Source organism: Schistocerca cancellata, chromosome 4, assembly GCF_023864275.1.
Source record: "Schistocerca cancellata isolate TAMUIC-IGC-003103 chromosome 4, iqSchCanc2.1, whole genome shotgun sequence".
NCBI lineage: Eukaryota > Metazoa > Arthropoda > Insecta > Orthoptera > Acrididae > Schistocerca > Schistocerca cancellata.
This window is the reverse complement of record NC_064629.1, coordinates 182,394,845-182,415,271: the sequence shown is the minus strand read 5'-3', so window position 1 is coordinate 182,415,271 and position 20,427 is coordinate 182,394,845. Positions and strand designations below refer to the sequence as shown.

At 37.6% G+C, this 20,427-nt stretch overlaps 1 protein-coding gene and 1 pseudogene across 5 annotated transcripts in view; both read left to right on the top strand.

Annotated features, from left to right (window-relative positions):
- Positions 1-20,427, top strand: part of LOC126183202 (ankyrin-3-like) — an 892,753-nt gene that overhangs the window by 646,561 nt on the left and 225,765 nt on the right. The gene's annotated exons all lie outside the window — the stretch shown is intronic.
- Positions 8,772-8,889, top strand: LOC126185612 (5S ribosomal RNA; annotated as a pseudogene).

The window sequence follows — 20,427 nt, the reverse complement described above, 5'->3', positions numbered from 1 at the left end:
CATATTACTACAAATGAACAATGTACATTATGAAACACTGAAATTGTCTTATCTGTCAGTCATATACTGCAGTTCCTCACTTACAAGATATTAAGGATGAAGTACAACTCTTTTTGACAGATACAATCTAGATATAAATTTGGAATCATCTCATTCTTAAAAATAATTGTGGCGATATCTCACTTTTTTCTCCATTTTCAATCTAACAAAAAATTTTGTCAAAATCTCACCACTACTGTCTGGCTCTATAATTATTCCTGCATTGTCAAAACTTATTCTCCAGATAAACTCACTAGCCAGGTGTGAAATTGTCAGTTAAGTAATTCTGAGTTTATACTCCTGCAGACATCTATTTAAGGATCTAGGGATCCTCAAAGTAACCTCACAGTATATATATTCACTTATGAAATTTGTTGTTAATAATCCAACCCAGTTCAAAAGTAATAGCAGTGTGCATAGCTATAACACCAGGAGAAAGGATGATCTTCACTATGCAGGGTTAAATCTGACTGTGGCACAGAAAGGGGTAAATTATGCTGCCACAAAAGTCTTTGGTCACCTACCAAACAGCATCAAAAGCCTGACAGATAGCCAACTAACATTTAAAAATAAATTAAAAGAATTTCTAGATGACAACTCCTTCTACTCATTGGCTGAATTTTTAGATATAAATTAAGGGGGAAAAAATAAAAAAAAACAACTTAAACATTAGTGTCATGCAATATTTTGTGTAAAGTAATATCTTGTACAGACACCTTTTATTAACCTGACACATTCCACATCATTATGAAGTGTTGTATTCATGATCTATGGAACAAGTATTAATCTAATCTAGTTAGATATTATTCCAAGGTGGTACAGCATGTTTTCTGTGCTTTTCTGAGAATAGAGCTTAACCAGCTGTTAACTGTAGTCTGTACAACTTGCCCTAAGTACAAAACATAATTAGGCATTTAAAAACTCCAAAAAAGTCTTGTTTCATTGTCTTTTGCCTGTATGATAAGAACATTGTCGAATTTCCTATTGTGAGTAACTATTTCTAACACTTTCAGCGAAGTCGAATTTTCGTCCTTTCTTTTCTGTGTTCAGAATTTCTAAGTCATCTTGCCTTTAAAGGGAGGTCTGTTTTGTACACATCATTAGCTGCTGCAGATTTTTTGTCATTTCTCCTGTTTATTGATTAATTTATTTATCCAGAGATCATCTTATAGTGATGTAGGATTGGTAATCATAATAAAATGAAAATAAATTGTTCTAATGTATGTACATACAGATTATATAAGTATGTTTTACAAGTCAGTCGGCTGTGGTCCTGCTGAAGGAACCATCTTAGCATTTACTTGAAATTACTTAGGAAAACCATGGAAAACCTACATCAGGATGACTGGACAGAGAAAACACCATCCTCTCAAATACACTGATGACAAAAAAAAAAAAAAAAAAAAAAAAAAAAAAAAAAAAAAAAAAAAATGCAGCACCAAGGAGTTTTGCAATATACATGATATCTTATAGATGTGTTTCTACATCTAGAAGATTATGCATATTCAAATTTCATGCCAGTTGCAGAAGAGTGGTGCTAGTAATGCCACTATGAGGATGCAAGTCAGGTTTGTTTTAAATACATTCTGTAGTGGTTGTGAGCATAGTTACCTTTGAGACTGGACGTGGGGAGTTGATGTAAGTCAAGAATGTCTTTAAGGCAACAAAGACATCATTGTCATCACCTCATTGAGTTTGAACAAGGTCATATAATGGGACTACAGGAAGATGGATGTTCCTTCTATGATATTTGCAGAAAGTCTTGGCAAGGTTGTAGCCATTGTACACAATTGCTGGCAGCAGTGGTCACGAGAATGCATTTTCACAAGAAGACCAGGCTCCAGATGGCCACAAGGCACTACTGAGAGGGAATACTATCATGTTCAGTGTATGGCTCTGGCACGTCATTTTACATCTGCAGGAGCAATTTGAACATCAGTTAGTACTGCAGTCATGCAGCGAACTGTTACAAATCAGTTACTTCATGGACAGACACCCTGTAGCATGCATTCCGCTGCCCCAAACCGGCACCATTCGAGCAAGAGCTCATTGGAGGGCAGAGTGGAGGTCTGTTGTGTTTTCTGTTGAAAACTGGTTCTGCCTCGGTGCCAGTGATGGCTGTGTGTTAGTTAGAAGGAGGCCAGTTGAGGGCCTGCATATAACTTGTCTGCATGCTAGACACACTGGACCTACACCTGCGATTATGGTCTTGGGTGCTATTTCGGATGATAGCAGGAGCATTCTTGCATTTATCGCATACACCCTGACTGCAAATTTGGATGTCACTTTGGTGATTTGACCTGTTGTGCTGCCATTCATGAAAAGCATTCCAGGGGTGTTTTTCTATAAGCTAACACTTGCCCACATACTGCTGTTGTAACCCAACATGCTGTACAGAGTGTCAATATGTTGCCTTGGCCTGCACAATCTTCAGATCTGTTTCCAGTTGAGCAAATATGGGACATCGTTGGACAATAACTCCAGCATCATCCACAAACAGCATCAACTGTCCCTGTATTGATCGACCAAGTGCAGCAGTCGTGGAACTCATTCTAACAAACTGACATGCCCTGTACAACTCAGTGCATGCAACATGCTGGTGGTTACAGCAGTAATTAATGTACCAGCATTCCACATTTGCGATGGCTTATCTCAAACTTACATTAGCTTGTGACATTGCAATGTTAATCATTTGAATATGTTACCTAGACAAACATATTAACGAAATTTTGTTACTGTACATCAGTTATATTTTGGTGTTGTGATTTTTTTTTTTTTTTTTTTTTTTTTTGTCAGTGTCTAAACCACTTCACTGCCTCATTTGGTTGGTCCCTATTATACAACATTATTTTGATCATACACAATTTGTATCAACTGTAGTTTTGCATCACCACACACATCCGCTGGTGACTCCAGGACCACAAACATGCATGTCTCCATGTTCTCCTTCAGTCCTTCTGAAAAATTGAGTCAGTATCGCCCATGATGAGTGTAATTTTGAGCCCAGGAGAATGACAAGATGTTAATATTATGCAATGTAGATCTTGGAACATGAATTTAATGTAAAAGCAGTTCATTGTGATCATGTACTGTAATGTAGCAGGATGTGGTAGTCATCCTCTTTTGTTATTAGCGCGTACTCTGAGTTCTCTAAGTAATTTTTAATGTGTAGTATGATTTACTTATGAAGGTTGCTTTAACTGCCTTTTTAAGTAGACATATTTTAGCAATCTTTTTCATCTCCTTAGGCAGTTTATTATACAATCATAATCCCTTATAGAAAATGCTGTTTAAGTTTGGTAAATGTAAGTCTAGATTGGCTCTGGTTCCAGGATTATGTATACAACTATTAGTTGAATATTTAGCAATATAATGCTTGATGTGCACAACAGTTTGGTAGATGTACTCACATGGTGCAGTAAGGATGCCCAGCTCTCTAAATAACTCTTAACAATGAGCTCGGCTACTACTTCTTGTTATTATTCTTATGACCCTTTTTTCAGTTTAAAAACTGTGTCCACGTTTCGTGCCTTCGCTCCCCAGAAAAGAATCCCATAGATAAGAATTTAATCTACACAGGAATACTATGTCACAAGACACTGGCTATAACAACAGATGATAAACACCTAAGAACATAACGTGCTGATGACATTCTTTTTGCTGGTTTTGATAATCTAAATTCATTTGTGAAAAGTTGTGCTTGTTAGACAGCCTACAGATTTATCATCTGTGCCTAATGTGACTGAGTTGTTTTCCGTCTTTATGCTGAAGTGCGCACTGGTAGTTTCCTTTATGTTAAATGTCAGTTTGTTACATAATGCCCAACTTTAAACATCTTGGGAGTTTCATTTGTTTTCTCTAATAGGAGCTCTGATGTTTTATCAGTGACTATGATGTTGCTGTCTTCAGTGAAGAGAACTTGTTCTCCATGTCATATACTATCCGGAAAGTCATTTATATATTAAGAACAGAAGTGGACCCTTAGGAACACCTATGTTTATGTGTTTATATGTTGATGTGTTTCTTGTGCATAGTACAGAGTACATGGTTTTAGCCTCTTTGATGGCACCAGATAGGATATTTTTAATACTGCTTATAAAGCCCCATTAGTTATCACTTAGTGCTAGCTCCCTGTGTTAAATAAAGATCTCTAACCCTTGCATTAGACACTATCGTCCTAAATACTCGTTAACCCGTCTCTCAGCATCCGCTATTGTCCCTGACTCATTGCAAAAGGAAAACTGGATTCATAGTGTTGTCAGAATATTTTTAGGAAAGAATTAAATGTCTCATCTGATGTGAATCTTTGGCAAATTTCTTTCCATTTTTCACGTGGTAAATTCTCTCTGAGTAGTGTAACCGAGATGGCATTTACAATTCTCTGGAACTATACCTTTTCCTTCTAAGCTAATTCTGATTGATTCGATGTTCATTTCTGTCATTTGACTGTCATGATCAGATAAACCTTTTATTATGAGATTCATCTATTTAATAAAATACAGTTGGACTTAGAAATAAATAATCAATTTATTTTGCACTGTGTATTTCTATTGTCATTGGAAACCAAAGGTTTTCTTGATCATAATTATTTTACATGATATTAGACTTAAAATCTGCATGTATAATTACTTCATAGTTATTTATACTAAGCCTTATTAATATCATCTCTAATTGTTTGTAAATTATCCTATTGGTAGCCTGTACACCACAATCCTGTATGTTTCCAAGCCAATTACTAAAGTGAAGTGCTTAAAGAAATGTGCACTGTGGTACTGGTTTAGGTCAATGGCTTAGGTCTTTTTTCCACTTCTTGTTTAAATAGCCACTCCCCTTTCATTACACAATTCCTACCTTCTTATCCTTGTTTCAAATGGGCCTACTTTGGACCACACTTGTTCTGCTGTTGGACTTTGATCTTTGCCCAGTATTGTCACATCCTCTGCTGATGTAACTCTTTCCCTTCTTCTGTCCAAGGGGTAATTTTTCTGAAATCCTCGGACTTCCTTCAGGGTACATCTCACATGCTGTCTGTTCTGGAGATCAGTTATTCCCAGTTCTTTATTGTCCTCTTCATTTTCTGTCAGCCAAGTTGTGTGAACCTTCTTGTTTTGCCAGAAGATGAACAGATGGTTGGTCAATCTGTTTGGAGGCAATCTTGCAACATGGCTATAGAAAACTACCCTTATTTTTCTTGCACAGTCAGAGAGCCTCTTGATATGTTCATAGAGCTCCAAGTTATGTCACCTTCTGAATTCCCCATCTTCTTCTACTGGGCCTAGGATCTTCATGAGGATTCTCCTCTCTCTGACTCCCAGACTTCTGCAGTTCATGGAAAGATATTCTGTGGCGTACAAGGCTTCTGCTTGTATGACTGATATGTAGTGCTTAAGTTTCAGGTTGCGTTACAGGCATTTTTTGTTGTAGGTGTTCAAAGTTAATCAATAGGTTAGTTCCAACTTGTTGACTCTCATGGATAATGACATTATTTCTGATAAGTTGGGTTCAAGCCATTCGGTGAGATACTTAAACTTATCAGTCCTTTTGATGTTTCCCTGGTCTAGTAACATCTCTCTGTTAACTTCTTTGATGTTGGCGAAGAACTCTGTTTTCTCCAGCGACACCTGAAGACCCACTTTCTCTGCCTGTTTTCTGAGGCACTTTACCTCCACTTTCCCTGTCCGTTTTCTGAGGTAGTTTACCTGCACTGTTGCCATTTCAAGAGAATTAGCTATCAGTGCCATGTCATCTGCAAAAGCCAGGCAACTTTCAATCAGTCATTTGTTCTTACAATTCCTATAGTAATATGATACCAGCTTATAGCCTTCTTGGTGCATCTGTTCAATTTCTGTGACTTCCAAGAATATTATGCTATGCATAGTTCATGTACAAAAATAACTCCTGCAGCTGGATTAAAATGTAGAAAAATTTACACTTTACTAAATGTAAAAATTATGTGCATACTGACTCCAGAAGAATTGAGTCTAGAATCATCTAGTGCAGTGCGGTCTATTGCCTATTGAATTTTTAGCAGTTCTGAAGTGAATGTCACGAAGTGTTTCCTTCAGTTTAGAAATCGAGTTGAACTTACGAGGACTTAAGTCAAAGGAATGCAGTAGGTGGTATAGCACTTAGCAGCCCAATCAGTCAAACAAATCAATAACAGCTTGCATTGTATGTGCTTGAGCATTGTCCTGCAAAATGATGGTCAGGTCCTGCAGAAAGTGTCATCACTTCTGTCTTTAAGCTGGTCATAGGTTGTGTACCAAAAATGAACAGTGTAGAGACTGAAGTTCAACTCAATTTCTAAACTGAGGAAAACACTTCATGGCATTTGCTTCACAACTGCTACGAATTCGTCAGGCAATAGACCGCGCCGCTCGAACTGTCAACACAACTGGCACTGCTAATAGTATCCTATGACTTCCTCATTGCTGACAACAGGTTATACACAATGCTGGTGACTACTTTGAATGTCAGTAAAACTTTGAAACACGTATCTATTTTGTACGAGCTGTAAATAAATAGTTGCCACTATGAAAGTTCCAAACCTGGTATATTTTGTGGCCATGTCAAAGTCTTTGATTGTGTGGATTCTGACTGGAAAAACAAAATGTTATGTCAATAATGACATCCATCTCGCATGGGTAGAGACACTTTTAGAAAGTAGAGGATTCATTGACAGACTGTATCACTGGAATGAAACTAACCTGAATGGGGGAAAAAAACTGTGAGCTTCCCACAAGGATCAAAACTGGGCCAACTCTTTTTCTTAACCTACATAGATGAACTTCTAATGACCTTAAAGGGCAGTTCAACTATAATGTTTACTGATGACACAATAACAATAATAATCAAGGACACAAACTCAAACTTGTCTAACACAGCTCAGATGGTAGCTGAATAGGACTGCAACTTGTTCACAGCAAACAGTTTAAGTCTTAATCTCACAAAGACTCCTATTATGTGGGTTCAAAAAATGAAGGTGACTTTCTAGCAGCAGAAACAGGCATTAAGGAACATACACTAAATGAAACTCTGTGTGTAAATTTCCTTGGGACGAATCTTGTCAACAAGTTGAAATGAAGTCAACATATAGATACAACAATTAGGAAGCTCTTATCAGCATGTTTTGCCATTAGATGCATCTCTCATTTTGTTGACCTAAAGGCAAGAGTGCTGCCTTGTTTTGCATATTTGTGCTCCCTGTTGTTTCCAAAATTATCATCCGAGATAGTGCACCTAAAGTAAATCATGTTTATTCATAAAAAGCTTGCAATAAGCATGTAATGTAATGTAGATACCACACTGCGTACAGAAGCATCCTTTGTGATTTAGAATCCTTACACTCATTTCTCAATACGTTTACCTGTTAATGAACTTTGTTATTTAAACTGTGAGACACAAAAATAATTTAAACTGTGAGACACAAAAATAATTTTCATGTAGGCTTTGCTTCCCTGTTTTGGGTTCAGAGTGAACTTGCATACTCTGGTGCAAAGGTAGTCAACTATCCCCCACCTAATATAATGAAAGAAATTGGGAATTCCAATTAGTTCAAAATAAAATTAAATATGTACTTCATTAGTCTCTCTTTCTATGTATTATCTGAATATCAACAAATAAGAATTTAAAAGTTCTCTTAGCTACAAGGCAAGTTTCACTGTGCTTTGTAAAGTTGTATTGCAAGTAGTAATGGAGTGCAAACAAGATTAATTATTTAAAAACACACATTCTAACAGGAAACAGAGGCCAAATGTTTGTTTAATGCCCAACTGCAAGTCACACAGTAGTAATCTCTGTGAAACTTCAAGCCTCTGTCCGCTATTTTTATTCATGCAAATAATGAAAATCTTTTTCGAGATAATTCAGGTCAGGTAAATGCACTCTAAGAGAATGTAACTGATAACTATAAAAGATATTACTCATATGTATACAACAATTGGGAACTCTATACTGAATAAAAGTGGAGGTGAAAGGTGAAATGGATATTTTAAGGTGTATGCCATACATTATGCCATTATTGAAAGTCACAGAAATGGAACAGTCAAATGAAGCATTTTAAACAAGTTCATACTTTTTTAAGAACATAGCTTTAGTATGTGAAGAAGTTTTATTATTAATGATATTTCATTCAAGACACTAACTTACAACATTTTTCAGACACATTCCATTGCTCATAAATGATATCTATTTTATTTTGCATGTTGAAATACCATTTGTAAAGGTATTCCTTTCTAATCATTATTTGGATTTGGGTATCATATTCAATAACATATGAACTTTACTTGATGGGTGTTTTTCTTTTCGTCTAAGTGCAGTAGCACTGTAACTCCTATATAAAACAATTAATGAGACTCACAAATCTATGGAAATAGTTTATTTTTTAAATATTTTAGGTGGAGAACATAGGTTCAGTTTTGTCATGAGCATTTATTTTGAGGTTTTGCTAAAAAAAAGATTGGAGAAGTATAATAACCCATGTACAAAAACAGCAGTAATATGTATATTTGGGATACCAATCACATAAATATAGAGTTCTATGATATAAGATGACTTCTGGAATCAACAATGAGCTTCATTATGTTTGAAAACCTTGGAATGAAAATATACTTTTTGAAAGTCTTCAAAACTGTATATTCACGAAAACCTTGGAATGAAAATATACTTTTTGAAAGTCTTCAAAACTGTATATTCACGATAGGAAAACATTATCATCGACCATAGAAATGTACGCCAATGGCCTTGCCACAGTGGTAACACCGGTTCCCGTCAGATCACCGTAGTTAAGCACTGTTGGGCTGGGCTAGCACTTGGATGAGTGGTCATCCGGTCTGCCAAGTGCTGCTGGCAAGTGGGGTGCGCTCAGCCCTTGTGAGGTAAACTGAGGAGCTACTTGACTGAGAAGTAGCAGCTCTGGTTACGAAAACTGACAATGGCTGGGAGAGTGGTGTGCTGACCACATGCCCCTCTGTATCCTCATCCAGTAATGCCCCTGGGCTGAGAGGATGACACGACAGCCAGTCGGTACCATTGGGCCTTCCAAGGCCTGTTCGGACGGAGTGTGCATGTATAGAAATATACACTGATGAGCCAAGACATTATGAGCACCTACTGAATAGTATGTTTGTCCACATTTGAAATGCAATATGGCAGCAATTCTGCATTGCAAGGATTCAACAAGTCCTTATTAGGTTTACAGAAGTATGTGGCACTTGATGTCTATGCACACATCATTCAGTTTCAATAAAATATATACTGGTGGCTTGTGGACAAGGAACTAGCATCCAAAAGCATCCCAGATGTGCTCCTTCAAGTTCAGATCAGGTAAATTTGATTCCCAAGCCATCAACCTGAGTTCACTATCATGATCCTAAAATCACTGCAACATGATCCTGGCCTTGTGATATTAACTGTTATCCCACTGGAATATGCCATCATCACTGGGGAACACATCAAGCATGAGGGGATACAAGTGGTTTGCAATAACGTTCATGTATTCCACAGCTGTCACACTGCCCTTGATTATTGCCATGGGTCCCACGGAAGCCAAGGGATTGCCTCCCATAGCATAATACTGACTCTGCTGGCCTGCATCCATGGCATGATGCACCATTTTCCTGGATGAGGGCATATCCGGACATGACCATTGTTCTGCTTTAACAAGAACATGATACATCTGATCAGACAACACTTTTCCATTGATCCATGGTTCAATCTCAATGACTCCCTGCTTACTGAAATCATAATTGATCATGTTGTTGGGTCAACATGGGAACAGGTAGGGATCATATGTTGTGAAGTCACATGTTCAATAATGTGCACTGTATGGTGTAGTCTGAAGCACTTTTATTTTTACCAGCATCATACTCTGTCATCTGATATGCACAGATCACCACCTATCTTGCTTCACAGAACAAGCCTACAACCTTGACATTACTTGATACAGCATGGAAATCCAACACCTTGTTGCCCACTTAAGGCTTCACCATACTTCAGTTACTTTCTGTAGATGCTCAAAATGGTAGCACATTAACAGTCAAGCTGCTTTGCTGTTTCCGAGATGCTCATTCACAGGTGCTGGGCCATAACAATCTGTTTTGTGCCAAAGTTGCCTATGCCAGTGGGTTTTCCCTTTTGGGACCTGTGTCATTGCTAGAATAATACCCCATTCATCTCTTCTCTGCTTATACAGGGTGATTTTTCCCACCATGTACAAACTCAGGATTGATCGATGAGAGGATACAGAACAAAAAAGTTCTAATGAACTTATGTCCAGAAATGCATAGTTTTCGTGCTTGAGATCATTTATTCAGTCATACTTTGTTACGGAGACTGTGGTCTCCTTCCTTCTAGAGGGTGATACTCTTCCTTATATGTCATGTTCTATTGCCCTCTTGTCCCATAGTAATTGGTAATGTTGTGTCTGATTCACTTCTCTTATTGATTCACCTTACAGTGGATGTGATGCAGCATTGTACACAATGGTTCCATATTTGAATCGAGAGCTTGCCGGCATGGTGTTTACTTACAGAAAGGCAAATGACAATGGGCAGCAAGGTTGTATCAGGAGACCTATCCCTGCCAACAACAACCATGGCATTCAATGTTTGCAACAGGAAGCAGGAAATCATGAAGGACGTACCCGAAATGTTTTGACACCAGACTTGGCAGAAAGTGTGATTAACACTGTGGAAGGTGACCACGGTGTCAGTACCAGGCAGTTGGCTCGCCAGTATTGAGTAAGCCAGACGACTGTGTGGAACATTCTCCATGACAGTTGTTACTACCCTTATCACTTACAGCATGTGCAGGGCTTACTTGCAACAGACTTTCTGCATCAAGAACAGTTTTGTCACTGGTTTCTTCACCAGGCAACCACGATTCTGGGATTTATGTCATCCATCCTATTCACAGATGAGGCCACATTTACGTGGAGTGGTATTTTCAACTTTCATAACAGTCATCTGTACGATCGTATGCAGAACCCCAATGGTACGGTGACAGCAAAACATCATCATTGGCGCAGCCAGAATGTGTTGGATGAGATAATTGACGACCATATTTTGGAACCAGTCTTGCTTCCACAATATCTAATAGGCTGAAACTACTGGCATTGCTTGTGGGTGACTTTGCCTCCCCTGCTGGAAGAAGTGCCATTGATGATTCAAAGTGTTATGTGGCTGATACATGATGGTGCTTCAGCCCATTTCACTGTTAACATCGAGATGCATCTCAATCGTGTCTTTCCTGGTCGATGGATCAGACGAGGTATTCCAGTTGCATGGCCTGCTCATTCACGAGATTTCAAACTGTTTGATTTCTGGTTGTGGGGTCATCTCAAAAGTATCATGTATGCAGATCCCATTCCAGATGTGGAGACACTGGAGCAGCATGCTGCCTTTGACACTGTTCAGATGCAGCATAACCGATGTGAACATGTGGGACAGAACATGCAATGGTGTATACACGCATGAGTTGAGGCACGTGGAAACCATTTTCAACATGTATGTAACTGTGGCTATATGGTACAGCGTGTATTAGACTGCAGTCTCTGTAACAATGTATGATTGAATAAATGGTCTCTAGCATGGAAACCATGCATTTCCAGACATAAGTTCCTTAGATCTCTTTTGATTGGTATCCACTCATCGATTAACCCCTAGAGTTTGTAAACCGTGGAAAAAATCACCCTGTATACTTTTCTCACTGAGTCACCTGCTGATAATGTGTTCATTTGATATTCAGATTCATGGTTATAATGTTTTGGCTCAACAGTGTATACTGCAATTCAAGGAGAACAACCCAATAGGAATAATGTATTGTACATAGAATTTCTGGATGGAAGAAATGCACACCACAGAAAGATAATTATATTTTCCATTGAACACGGAAACTACACAATAATGGTCAAAATTTTGTACATTTTTGCTTGACAGAAATATAACTGCAATAATAACTTTATGTAGAAACTAGATTTCTAATTTCTGATAACCTCAACATTGAATGCCCATAAATCACACAGGCAATGCACACTTTTTTAATCAGAAGTTATAATTTTTTTATATGATTGAAGTCTTGTGAGAATGTTGTTGTACAGTAGTTCTCAGAATCAGTAGTAATATTTCAAGGCAAAAATTATGTCCAACACTCTCAACATATATTCACCATAATTTCTCATAGGGAAGATTGTGCTCAGGCTCATGAATACCAACTGTTATTGAAACACAATGTGAAATTTTGTCTAAAGAGATGAAGAACAAAGCCAATTTTCATTTTCAGTAACAATATGTACGATGAGCATATTGTATTTACAACCCTTTAAAATAGATTCGGGAGACAAATGGACAACTGTGACAAATGTCTATAAATACCACTAGTGGAGGTAATAAAAGCAAAGTGACATTTCCGACAGGAGAATCTTCAGTTTCAATCTGAAAGTCAAAGGCTGTTTTTGTTGTGCAATGCATTGTTACTTCATGACACTACAGATAGCACATATTGACTTTCAAATGTTTCTTTATTCAGTGTCGCCTTGCAGTGTTCATTACCAGAGACTGCTAACGTCCATGCTGTAAATAAAACTACTGAAGCATTTTATTAGGATGTTACATGGACTGTAAAGTTCAGCTGTGTGTGGATTAGTACTAAATAGAATGATCAAAGTCGTGACTTACAATGTGAGCAGCTACACACTTGTGCAGATTCACAAGTAAACTACTTAGATCTAATGCAATGTGCATTGGTGAGAAACAGTGTTACATGGTATATTTTATTTCAAACAAATATGCAAGTACAGAATCCACATTGTTGACACAGTTCCTACACATGAAAAGTGTTACCCCTTTACAAAGTTGCCTCTTATAAGGTTGTTCTAAGAAAATATTGTGTGCTAATTTTTTTCATTCATTTTTTCTGTCAACAGAGTGAGTGCTGTTGCATATATTGTCCTATGTATTAGGCTTCTCCTCACCATCATATTTTTACTTTTCTATTTGACTAAAAGTTATAGAAGCCATTGTGTATGCTTCTACATTGATACACTGTACAAAAAAATGCACATTGCTAGCAACAGATAGTTGGTTACCTGCATGTTCTTTTGTTATTATGCACAGATACTTATCATTTTGTTGAATGCAAGTAAGTTTAGACATCATGCCTGGAAGAACTTTAGGAATTGGATGTTACAAAGTATTTTACATAAATGTAGTCCAGATCACTTACTTCTAGCACAAACAGTTCCAGTTTTGATTTTTGTTAGTCATCTTCAGTCGTCATATGTATCATTTTTTCAATCAGACCAGTGTCTGATATCTGGCTGTATAGTTACATAAAGTACTTAGCAGAATGACTTAATGTATGATACAATCAGATGTCTTGTGCCACACTGACTGATACAGTAACATTTAATGTTTCTGAAGATGATTAACCTAAGACAAAACAGGTATTAAGAAAAGTGATTTAAACTGTACTTAAAAAAGTAATGATATGTGGACTGTGCCCCTCACTTTGCAGAAATAATTCATTGTCCCACTTCGTGACACATGGTGACTTGTGATTTGTATATAAATCTACTTAATTTAGGATTATATTTATTAATTATTGTGGCAAAGGGGTGACCTGGTTGCAATGAAAAAAACAAACGGTATTGCAGATGTTCACTCACTTTAAACACAGAAGTTATGAACAGCAGACAGCAGGTTTACAATTCTCGGTTTCTGAAGGTGTGTGCATGCGCACGCATGTGTGTGTGTGTGTGTGTGTGTGTGTGTGTGTGTGTGTGTGTGTCAGGGAGAGAGAGAGAAATGCTTCCGGTCTGCTTCGAATATGAATGTAAGACTGCAAGTATGGAAACTCAGTGATACTGTCTCATGTCAGTCAGCTGGTCATTACTTTGTTTAAAAATAGTAGAAAAGGTAGATGCCAGGCAGAGGTTCATTGAGAGAATCTTAAGGAAATGTAATTCATCCACAAAAGAAGTGATTTACAAAACAATTGTTCACCAATTCTGATGTGTTCTTCATCAGTCTGGGACCCTCACCAATTAAGATTAACAGAAGAGGTTAGAAGATCCAACAAAAAGTAACATGTTTCGTCACAGGATGCTTACTTGATGCAAGGGCATTATGCAGATGTTCAATGAACTCCACAGGCAGATGCCACAAGAGATGCATTGTGTATCACAGAGAGGTTTACTGTTGAAATTTCAAGGGTGTTTATTCCGAGAAGAGTTGGACATCATTAGTTCCTCCCACATATGTTTCTTGAAACGGTCACAATGAGAAAATCAGAGAAATTAGAGTTCATATGGAGCTTTACTGACAATAATTCTTCCCATGGGCCTTTCTTGAGTGGAAAGGGGAAGGGGCAAAAAATTGTGGTTCTAGAAATACCCTGTGTCTCACAAGGTAATGTGGCATGCAGAACAGATGTAGATGTATGACGTGAGTGCTTGTTGTGAAAGTGTGCATGAGGCCACACTTAGTTCTTACATCTTGGACAGGGAGGGGGCTGGAATGTAGTACTTAAAGTGTTCTGAAGTTTAAAGGGTTTCTTTAAAAGAAATGATTGCAATTTATTTCTAAAATTATTAGCTTTTGTCTGTCAGGAACTTAAAATTCACTCACAGTACTGACAGATAGCTTTATGTTACCATAATTTCTACATGTTAATGCCAAAATAAGGTAAAAAAATACTGGCCATATTTTCCTTTTCATTATATAATTGTGAATGCTGCTGTTGTTTCAAAATTCTGTTTGAGATTACATTGACTGTGACCCTATCTGTATGGCTAATTGTTTCAAGAATTGCCTGTTAGAAGTATGAAGTTATATTTCACATATTTTATGTATTATATTCTGTAATACATGTTTTACTTTGTATTTGAGAGTGTAAACTGCCCACAGTTTTATGTCTCAGTTCATCAATATATCAAGCAAAACCACATTTTGATTGGTATGTCAGCAAAATCATTGATTGCAGACAGAGCAATGGGAACTGTACTTCGTTGGTTAAGAGGTTAAATAACTAATGAATTAGACTTCCCACTGGCTGCTACTGCCATCTCATTTCCTGCCTACACACAGTGGTGACCTTTCACATCTGGCAACCTTATGACTGCTTTTGTCACAAAGGACCCACTCGGGTGTCTCTTCTGCCACTCTGCTCTCCCAACCTAGAAATGCTCTCATTAGTGGTCCTTTACCCTGATTTGTTATGCTAATATTTTAAAATCTTGCACAGTTCAGAATTGTAGAAAAAATATGAAAATATTATCTTTGTCTATAATAAACCATTACACTGTTATTTAGTTGAAAATTTAATAGTGTAAGACTTTACATGATATAAGAAAGGTATCTCAGTTGGAATATGCTTCATAGATTTTCCACTCACAACAGACTTCTGTTTTGATTTTAGTGACACTAACTGCAATATTTCTTTGTGTGCAGCATAAAAGACTGGACGGCATCCATCTTTGAACTCACTGACAACATTGCACGATATTTGATAACTTCTGGAAAAAAAAAAAAAAAAAAAAAAAATGTGTCCAAATATAGCAGAACCATTACATGCCACATATAGTGGGAATTAGTGAAGTGCAGTAGCAGGGAAAACAGTTTTTATGGTATTGTGTGTACAGAGTTATTAATACAAAATCAAGTAGGGGTAGGACAGAAGCACGTGTAAAAGTGAATAAGAAAATAGGAATGCAAGTAAGATGCTATGACCAGCATAGTGACAACATTATCATATCCAAGTTAACACAGAAAGTCAACCCACCATGCTAGAACAAATTTATATGCCTACAAAATCCACAAATGGTGAAGAGATTGAAACAATGTATGATAAGATAAAAGAAGCTATTCAGATAGTTAAACAAAAATGAGAGTTTAATTGTTATAGGGACCTGGTATTTGATTGTAGGAAAAGGAAGAGAAGTATGGAAGAGAAGTATGACGGGTGTTCAGTAAGTAATGCAACACTTTTTCTGAAAGAAGGTTGGCTTTAACTCAGGAATCCAATATGCCATGTTATTCCCGACTCTTTTGGTTACAAAACCCTATTTTTCAACATAATCTTCACTCAGTGAGACAGCCTTACACCACCTTAATGGGAGGCCCTGTATGCCTGCAGAGCACAACTCTACTGGTCTGTGCTGCAGACAATGTCTTGCTTCATCAATAAACTCCCCGTCATCCACATACTACTTTCCACAGAGTGCATCCTTCATTGGGCCAAACAGATGGAAGTTGGAAGGTGTGAGATCTGGGCTGTAGGTTGGATGAGGAAGAGCAGTCTAGTGAACTTTTGTGAGCTCCTCTCAGGTGTGTAGTCTTGTGTGCAGCCTTATATTGTCATAGAGAAGGAGAAGTTCATTTACATCTGTTGATCACCTCAAATGAGAGAGTCTGTGCATTCCAACACTGCAGAAGTCACAGCTGTGTGGTACAGCCAGAATGTGAGAGATTGAACAGGTTTATACAACCTCACTGCGATGATGGCAAGTGCCAATGACTCAACATGCTTTTGTTCATCGCCAGGTCTCTGTACACATTCTGCAACCACCTATGAATATCTGTGATACTCTGGTTTTCTGCCAAAACAAACTCAATGGCAGCTCTCTCCTTAGAATGCACCTCCGTTACATACTCCCATTTTGAAGGCTACGTTCAGTCCTGCCCCTATCAGAACTTCTTGAAACTATAGGTGCTGAAGCAGGATATTCCACAATGTCCCACAACAAATTTTGCATTTTTTCAACTGAAACTGGCCAAGAAAAAAAGTGTTACATTACTTATTGAACACCACTCATAAAAATGGTAGGAGAACGAGGATGGTTGGGAAACTATTGAAAGAGGAACCCACATGGTAGCATTTTACATAGAGCATAATTTAATCATTGCAAACACTTGGTCTAAGAATCCTGAATTAAATTTGTATATGCAGAAGAGGCCTGGATACACTGTAAGGTTTTTGACAGAGTTTTTGAAACTAGATTTTAAACTGCAAAACATTTGCTGTGGCAGATATATATATACTCTGACAATAATGTATTAGTTACAAGCGACAGCTTAAAACTGAAGAAACTGCAGTAAGGTAGGAAAGAAACTGCAGTAAGGTAGGAAATTAAGGACATGGCATTTGAATAAATTGAAAGAATAAGATGTTGTTGAAAGTTTCTAATGGAAGATTAGGCAATGATTGACTGAAACTGGGGAAAGAAATACAGGGTGATTATAGTTAAAGTTATTGGAGAAGGGGGAAAATGTACGGCAATAGAAAAATAAATAGTTACAAAAAGTAGCAATATATTGTGCTGTAAGCATCATAGTTTAATAGTGGTCAACTACAAATGAAAAATGAATCATATAACAATGCCTAAGGTGTATGTTTGATGTTAAACAAACTGTACTATTCAGTGTGGATGTGTGTATGGTGTGATATTATTAGTTATATAAGCCCATCCACCCTGGCAAGGTTATATCGCATCAAATGGGAAAAATCTGACACTAAAAACTGCATAAAAAGCATCAATCATATCGGTTTTTAATTGCCCTGAGGCCAAAAACTACATAAAAAGTATCAATCACATTGGTTTTTAATAGTCCTGAGACCAAAAACCACATAAAAAGCATCAATCAAAATCAAATCAGATTATTAATTTTCGTGTGACTGGCACAAAACATGTTCAATATGCTGTTCTTGTTTTCTGCAACAAGTTGAAATCGAGAAACAGTATGTTCCACAACTGATCGAAGCGTTTCCAGGGTCATGTTCAGAATGTGTTGTGCAATGCGTGCCTTCAGTTCAGCTAAGTTTGCAGTGGGATCACTGAACACAACATCTTTCAGATAGCCCCACAGCCAGAAGTCACAAATATTAAGGTCAGGTGATCGGCATGCCCAGGCTGTAAGGAAATGGCGGCTGATAATTCTAGCATTTCTGAAATGGTGCTTCAGCAGGTGCTTAACAGGATTTGCAATGTGCAGAGGTGCGTCATCTTGCATAAAAATGATCCCATCCACACATCCACGCTGTTGGAGAGTTGGAATGACTTGGTTGTGCAGAAGACACTCATAGCACTTACCAGTGACAGTACAGGTAACAGGAACCGAAGCACCTGTCTCTTTGAAAAAATATGGCCCTATGATAAATGATGCCATAAACCCACTTCACACAGCGACCTGTTCAGGATGGAGTGGTACTGGTTGATTTGCGTGTGGATTTTATATTACCTATATTCGACAATTCTGTGTATTGGCATATCCTTTCGGGTGGAAGTGGGCTTCATCTGTCCATAAAATATTCCATGGCCAATCATTGTCCACTTCCATGTGAGCAAGAAATTCTAAAGCAAAGGTCTCACTTGCTGGCAGGTCAACAGGAAGCAACTGGTGCACATGGACAATTTTGAATAGATAGCAAAGGAGGATGTTTCGTAGGATTTTGCGCACTATGCTCATGGGTATTTCCAATGTTTAGGCAATTTTCCATGCACTACACGTTTGCACATCACCACTCGTCTCACCGACATCAAATCAATTCGTTTCCTCCCTCTACCTGGTTGCACACCACAAGAACCCATCTTTTTGAATTTCTGAATCATTTTCTCCAGACCCACGGCAGTCATCGGATCAACGCCTTTTTCAAACCCTTCAGAGTCCAGAATTTCTTCAGAGCAACATGTGCACAGTCATCATTCTTGTAATGCAGCTCTACAAGCAGAGCTCGATACAGCATTGAGACAGTCATGGCGAACGTCCCAGACATGAAAGGAGGAAAAGCCGGGTATCTGGTATGTTTATACCAACTTTAGTGGGTTGTGTGCATGGCAGGTGTTTTCATTTTCATATCCTGACACATACAGCGCCATCTATGATCAATTTTCACACTATTTTTTTCTTCTGCCATATGTTTTCCCCTTTCTCCGATAATATTCCATTGCAATTTGATGTCATTCTGACCAGTGGTGTTATTTCTACAGCGTTTTGAGAGCTTAATTATACTCACCCAGCACGATACAGACAAATGGGTAATTCTGAGAGATGAATAGCAAAGGCAGCAGAGTGTCAAACAGGCAAAAAAATCCTTTGCTAACACATTATATATTGAATTTAACTGATGAAAGGGAAAAAATATAAAAATGCAGCAAATGCTTCTGACAAGATGGAACACAAACAATTAAAAAATGAGATTGACAGAAAGTGCTAAATAGATCAGCAGCTGTAGCTAGAGGACAAATGTAAGGGCTGCAGAAACATTAATTGTTACGGAAAATATAGATGCTGCCTGTAGGAAAAGACTCTTCTGGAGAAAAAAGGAGCAGCTGTATGAATACCAATAGCTCAGATTGCAAACCATTAAAAAGCAAAGAAGTGAAACCTGAAAAATGAAAGCAATGTATAGAAGCACTGTACAAGGGAAATGGCACTGAAGACAGATTTTTAGAAAAGGAAGAGGAAGTAAGTGCAGATGAGACTGTAGAAGCTGTAAAGTGTAAGAAATATATAGAAGAAAAATGAACTTGAAGACAATATTATAGAAAAGGAAGTGGAAGTAAATGAAGATGAATTGGGTTATGTGAATGAGTGTGAAAAATTTAAGAGAACAGTGTAGCAACTTAGTCGACATGAGGTTCCTGGAGTAGACAACATTTCCTCAGAATTATTGAGATCCTTTGCAGAGCCACCTGTGACAGAACTATTCCATATAGTGTGCTAGATATTTGAGACAGTTGGTGTACCCTCAGACCTGAAGAAGAATTCCAATTCCAAAAAAGGCATGTGCTTATAGATGTGAAAATTACTGAACTGTCAGCTTAATAATCCATTGTTGCAAAATACGGACATGAATTATTTACAGAAGATTGGAAATACTGGAAGAGGCCAACATTGGAAAATATCAGTTTGGCTCTGGGAGAAATGTAGGTACATGTGAAACAATACTATCCATGCAACTTATCTTAGAATGAAAAAAGGAACATGTATGTTTATAGCATTTGGAGATTTAGAGAAAACTTTTGATAACGTTGACTGGAATACGCTCTTTGAAATTCAGAAAGTAGCTGTGGTAAAATATAGGAAATAAGAGGTTATTCACAATGTGTACAGAAATCAGACTGGAGTTGTAAGAGCTGAAGGAGATGAGAGAGAGGCAGTGGTTCAGAAAGAACTAAGATAGGGGTGTAGCACATCCCCCTTTTTACGCAGTCTGTGCTTTAGTGTCTTGTAAAGTGGTCATAAGACGAACATCAACAAAAGTAAAATGAAAGTAGTGGAAAAAAATTAAATAAATGAGGAGATGTACAGGCAATTGGACTAGGAAATGAGAAACTAAAAGTAGGAGATGAGTTTAGCTATTTGGGCAGTAAAATAACTGATCGTGATGGAA